Source organism: Ailuropoda melanoleuca, chromosome 9 (assembly GCF_002007445.2).
Source record: "Ailuropoda melanoleuca isolate Jingjing chromosome 9, ASM200744v2, whole genome shotgun sequence".
Taxonomy (NCBI): Eukaryota; Metazoa; Chordata; class Mammalia; order Carnivora; family Ursidae; genus Ailuropoda; species Ailuropoda melanoleuca.
This window is the reverse complement of record NC_048226.1, coordinates 61,056,269-61,062,657: the sequence shown is the minus strand read 5'-3', so window position 1 is coordinate 61,062,657 and position 6,389 is coordinate 61,056,269. Positions and strand designations below refer to the sequence as shown.

Below are 6,389 nucleotides of genomic sequence, written 5' to 3'. Positions count from 1 at the left end.
CCCCCCCCCCGCCCCTCCGCCCCAGGCCTTTCAGTTTTCAGGGTTCGACTGGGGAGCTTTTGCAGCCCTTGGTCTCCGTATTCCTCTAAAGATAGAATCTTTAGAGCATAGTTTTGTTGTTTTTTTTTTTCCTCCGAGATGGGGCACCTCAAATCCTAGCGTGCCCGGTCCTGGCAGCTGTTTCCTCAGGGAACCTGCAGAATGTCGCTTTAAGGAGTAGCTCGTATTCCTCGTGGAGCAGGTCCTGCAGACCAGTCACCGAGGCCCGGGCGAGGGAGTGAGGACCAGGAGAGCTGGGGAGGCTACTTCAGACTAACTTCATGGGCTTAATGTAACTCTGAGCCCCCTTGAATTTTTAGCTTCGCTTCCCTTAATTAATCTGCTCGGGGCCTGTATATAAATGGCTGTCCACAGCTGCTGCAAATTGATTTATCCCCTGATAAAGGTCGGGTTGCTGACCAAAGCATTTTCTTTCTACCTTCTGTGTGAACTGAAATCTGTTTTACAGGTTTTTTTTTCTTTTTTTTCCTCCCTCTTCTAGTCTCCTTTTAAACATCTGTACGGTTTTTAAGTGCACTCAGTGGCTTTTATTATCATATACTTCCCTTTGCATAGAACAGGAGTGGAACTGGGTCTGTGCCCAGTGAGTCCACACTCACCAGAATACAAATTGACCAGCTTCTCTGTGATAAATGGCTTGTTAGTGTTGGGGGCCTCCTTTTAGTTTATTGCAGTGTTTTGCCTTGACCATGTGAGTCTTTTGTTGTGCCCAGTTTCTCCTGTCACACAGTTCCCTAGAAAAGGTCAACAAACACTATTGTTTCTTAAACCATCATAGCCCCAACCTATGTGATGCGGGCAACCAGAAGCAAGTCCATAATTCTATCCTTAAAGTCTAATTTAGTATTAACATTATTGGGGCTTTCAAATCACATAGGGAGGTCTGATTTCTTTCTTTTTTTTTTTTTTTCCTTTTCTTTCTTTTTAGTGATTTTTATTTTTTAAGGGAGGTCTGACAATCTCACCCAGTATTCATCAGGGAATCTTAGTTTGACCCAGGCTTTTCTTGCAGCCAGGAGGGATGCTGAGGAAGTTAAGTCTGTCATTGCTTTACTTGTACTGTATTTCACATTTGATATTTCTTCAGTTTATTCTTTCAAAAGAGAAAATTCCAACCCAATAACCCAGGAATCCAGCTCATTCTGGGTGCCTATTAAACACTGACTTTATCTAAGACTTATACAAGAGAAGAACTTTATATTAGAAGTCTTTGTTTAAGCATTAGTAATTTTGTTGTAAACCATTTAGACAGCACTTTCTTTGAAAATCTAAATACTGAGTGGGAGAATTTGAGTACGTAGCTTCTCCAGTGTCTAGTTCATCCCTAATAGAAGCAATGGGGGGAAATGGTCTGTTTTGTCCTTAATGTTTGGACAACTCAAAGCAGACCAGAAGTCTTTGAAATGATATTTTCCTTTGTAGACTTAGTCTCTGTGACCCACTAATACTTGCTATTAATTTGATTTTTAAAATGATTCTTCAAGGACCTTCCTAAGAAGGGGCATTATACTTGCAATACAATGCAGACTGCCCTATTCAGTTGCAAGTTGCTGGAGAGAGTAGGACAGTGTGTGTTGCAGCTAGAGGACTGCAGCTTTTAAATATTTTTACAATTTTTCCTTCCTGAAGAAAAGTGAAATATTGCTCTTGATGCTAGTTTTTGATGATGAGCTCTCCCATCGAGGGTGTTAGTCTTAGTGTTTGCAGATAAAAGAGCATTTCAGAATTGCAAGGAAGTACACAAATGTAAGGTGCTATTATCATTTATTTTATTGGAAAATAGAAGCTTAGCCAAAAAAAGACTTTTTTTTTTAAACATTGAAAAGGGATCACGAGAAAGAAATGCTTCCAATAGGAATGCTGGCCAGTGGTTGTCAGTTTAGGACATTCTTCACTGTCAAATCCTGTTTCTCACTTCTTTGATATGAACATCAGCTGACAGGCACTGAATGCAAAGCCTTCTTCATTGAGGTTTTATGCAGGCAACATAGCTCTTCATAGCAAAGCAGTCTGAAAAATTGGCACCTGCAGGATTTGCATGTGAAAAAAAACGAGTCAGTTGCATTTTACTGGAGTCTATTACTGTAAGTTATGTAAGTTCAGTGAGAAAAGCTATTTGTTGCTGTTTGGGCACTTAAAAGTTCTTTGTTTTATGGACACCTTATTCTTCATGTAGTGACCCACAGACTTTATTGATAGCAGAAGCAGGGAGAAGTGATCTCTGGCTTAATAGAAGTTATTTATTTTTAACCATGTGCTTGCAGAGTACACTTACATTCATAGTTAATTTTTTTAAATGTGGCTTAAAAATGATAAAGTCCTACAACTTTCAGGATAATCTATTAGAAGTTAAACACATAAAAAGAAGTGAACATAAATAGCCTTTGAAAGCAGTCTAGGACTTTAAGAGTTCTATTCTTCAGTAACAAGTTAAAATCTATAAGAAAAAAATTAAACCTTTACACTTCTAAACTTCAGGAAAAATGTCTCCCCCCACACTGGTTAAATTGGCACCAAAGTGCCTTTTAAAAATATCATATTTGACACTGTTTATTTAAAAATATCATATTTGACCCCAAAATAATGAACAAACGTTAACTCTACTAAAACAGCTTTGTGAACCTGGTGTTATCCATCAGTGGGAACATTTTATCCAGAATAAGTTATTATTACCCAAAGAGACACCTTCCAACTTCACTTTTTTACAGCCATTAATATAAGAGTTCCTAAATAATGTTTAAAGAACAGTGAACATTTTATTAAAGCAAACATTAGTTCAGTTTAATGGAGGTAATTGTAAGTGATAAGACAGAGCAGGTTATCTCTGTGTTGTTTAAACAGAAGGAGCTACTTTGCACCATTTCCAGTAGCCATCTGTAGAAGAGAAGGGTTTGCACCTGTCTGTCCACACTAATTATAGATTAGGGCCAAAGAAATGAAATTCGAGGAGGTTTTCAGCTAATGAAATCCATACTGATTTTATTGTAAATGTGTTTTATGTAAAGAGGGTGATGGTTGAGTTATGAGTGAATAAATCGGAATGTAGCTGTTAGGCACTTGGTTTTGAAGCACAATTCTGCTGCATTAACCTTTGATATTAAAAAAGAAAAAAGACAAACAACTTAGACAGGGATGCTAGCCTTTGTTTGGCATCCATAGCTACAATTTAGTGAGCAGCAGTGAGGTTCAGTGTGCAATTGAAAATGCTGTAAAGCAGCTTAAATGTTAAGAATATTCTAATATTTTGAAATGCAGATGAAGTAGAAGGTAGGTTTTGTTTTAACTTAGGCACATAAAACATTAGAAAATTAGAAAGCTTGTTTCTTTTTTCTGCATTTCAGTTTCACATCCATGAGAAATTAAAGCAAAACAAGTGAGGAATGCATTCTGCAATAAAAGGTCACATGAATGTCTACCACATCTGTTTATAGTAATTATGAACATAATTAACATAAGAATTACAAATGAAATAATGACAAGCTGAGCAATGAGATATTATGCCATAATGGTCATATGTTGGAATTCTCACATTATAGCACACTAGAATTCACATACTCAAAGAAAGAAAGAAAATGCTAGATTTTTATCTGAATTAATGCTTCAAAACTTATCTGCCTGGGGCAGATGGACTTCTTGCTTTTATAGGAAGGTAACCTATTATTAAGAAAAGAACTAGTTGAAATTAAGATTTCTAGTCTCCAGCTTGGACTTTAAGACAGCTGTGATTATAGAAACCACTTTCTGTTGTACACTTATTCTGTGATTATACTTCTTGATTATTGCGCTTTTCTTTTTTTTCTTTCTTTCTTTTTTTTTTTTTTAAATTGAAAGCTTTGCAGCAAAGTGTTTGCTTTGGAAGAGAGTCATGGATTCTTCCCATTTGAGAATTGGTTGATCTTTTCTAGAACTGTGAGCCAAAAGTCAATGAACAAACAAGGTAGTAATAGAAATACTGTGCATTTGCAAAATAAGAACATTGACAGGTTAGCTTTTGCACCATTTTTTTCATGCCTTTAGTGTTTGGATGCTTTCAAGAGAAAAATGTAAGCCTTTTCTGGGTTCGAAAGTAGTAGTGCATTGTTTTATTTATTTAAATAGCATTTTCCCCCCCAAAGAGCGTATAATGGAAAAATCAGTAAGCATTTGTAAGTTGTATTTTTTTCTTCCTGGAGTTGTGTTGGATTTACAGGCATTTGCATGTAGCCTGTGTCCAAATTGATCTAACTGAAATGTAATAAAGAGGAAGGTATGTGTGATTGCATCTGGTTATTCTGAATGCAGTTTTCTATAACAGCTAGAGAAAAGGTGAAAGGTGAGCTTTTATGAGAACTAAAATGATACTCTAGAAATCCGTTATTAAATTTAAAACATGTTAGAATGGCCGATTTTCACCCATTTAAAGTTCACTTGATTTTGTAATGTGCCCTGCCAAATGGCTTACTTCCTACCCTTGCACACCTCTCTCACTATTGAACCTGGCCACTTTTTGAAGATTTATGGAGAAATATTACCTTGTTCTCGTCTCAGTGATACCAGGAGGTTTTCCACATTATTGGATTACTGGAGGATTGTGGCAGACCCCTTTTTATCTGACATTCATTGCATGACAAGATTTTTCACACATGCCCTTCCCCCACCCCTGTCCAGCTTATTTTCATTCTGCCTTACCTATCAAATTTTTCTGAATTCTCTTATTGGCGTGGGAGCATGGGGTTGGGGCTGGGGGTGGGAGTCCACTACCCATAAAACTGTTTTTGGTTAAGTGTTTTGGTGGGGGGTGTTTGATTAAACAATGCCTCTCATCAAACTTCTCTCTAAGAGACTGTCTTCCTTCTTGTCTTTTTCTCTATTAACTAGCCTTAGGCTTCCCTCCCCTCTACCATTTTGTCCCTTACCAAAACCCATGCATAAACTATGTTATGACCCAAAGTTCCGCTGTGGCTGGGGCTACAGTGTATGTCACGAACAATTATGCAGTTTATTGGCTACCTCGTTCTGAACTTGCTCTTCATTCTGCAGTGAGAGCTTCTTAACCAAGCTCCAGTGCTTTGAAATACAACACAACCAAACACTCCCCCTTCCCCCAATAAAATAACCTTCTTTGCTGCATTATCTGCACTCCATTAAGGATCTGATCAGATGTTCCGATTGTCTGAGGGCACATTTAAAAGTGAACAGGGGCTCCTCTGGGGCTACTCAGGTGTATCTCCCTCCTGACCGTGATGGGGTAGAGGATGAACTCTGCGCTGACTGAGGCGCATTAGCCCTTGCTTGTTTTCTGATTGATTCTCGGGTCTGGGTGGGTGAGGAGCTGTGAAGCAGCTCAGGCCGAGATTGATTGCCTCAATTTCAAATTCCCACCTCCAAAACAGACTCTCAGATGTACACATAGGGAACCCCCTCCCCCAACACGATTTCTGGAGATGGAGCAGGTGTCGAAGAGTCACCTGTAGCTACCAATCACAAGTGGTCCTTCTTATCACAGTGATGCTGGCAGCACAAGTCTTCTGCTGGGACACTTTCAAGCCCAGGGAAAGATGTTTTCTATCTGTTGGCGTGGGTTGGGGAGGGGTGGAATCTTGGGGCATTGGGGCCAGCGAAGAGAGGGACAAGAACTTCCACTGGAGGTTGGTCTGAAAGAAAACTGGTAACAGCTGTGAGGGCTCAAATGGGTTTGTTTTGCAAATTGTGGCCATTGGGCTGGAGGTGAGATGGTGAATGTCTTATTGTTATGCTCTGCCAAAAAGGGAGCTCTTGATCCCTTCTGACCTTGACAGAACCTCCAAAATGTTCAGTCTGGCCCTGAAACAGGGAAATGCAGTTGGCTAGTCTGGATTCCTCCCCTTTTCTTGGAGGAGGAGCAGTCTGGGGGATGTAAGCAGCCCCCAGCACCCCCCCCGCCACCCTTAGCCAGCTTTGGGGTACCTAGCACCCACCTGCTGCCCCCCTCCTGGGGCCCGAGCCCCCACCTTTTTCATCCCTTTCGGTTTCTTCCCTCCAGCCTGTGCCTCTTCCCTCTCCCTCTCTCTCCCACTTTTCCTCCCTCTCGCGCTCCGTCTCACACGCACCCTCTGTTTATTTTCCTGCCTCCATCTGGGCCCTGCTGATATTGTAATCACCCTGATGCACGTTGGCTTCTCTCCTCTCCCTCCTGCGCTCACACACTCACTCACACACAATGTGCCATCCTGACAAGCCTTTTACTTCTGATAAGCTCCGATGTGTGTTTAATGAATACAAAGCCGCGGTCTGGGTGCCGCCTCGGCTGCGGCCGCCTCTCCTGCGCTCCTTTGCCAGAAGGTAATCTCCGTGAACGGGGAGGGGAGGCC

At 40.6% G+C, this 6,389-nt stretch overlaps 1 protein-coding gene across 3 annotated transcripts in view; it reads left to right on the top strand.

Moving 5' to 3' along the window:
• RUNX1T1 (RUNX1 partner transcriptional co-repressor 1) overlaps positions 1–6,389 on the top strand; it is a 132,612-nt gene that overhangs the window by 1,558 nt on the left and 124,665 nt on the right. Inside the window, exon 1 of one of the 3 annotated variants that reach the window (XM_034668296.1) lies at positions 6,254–6,360. The exons of the other annotated variants lie outside the window; for them this stretch is intronic. The gene's annotated coding sequence lies outside the window, so the exon portion shown is untranslated. Of the gene's footprint in view, positions 1–6,253; positions 6,361–6,389 lie in introns of those variants that run through there. 3 annotated transcript variants of the gene reach the window in all.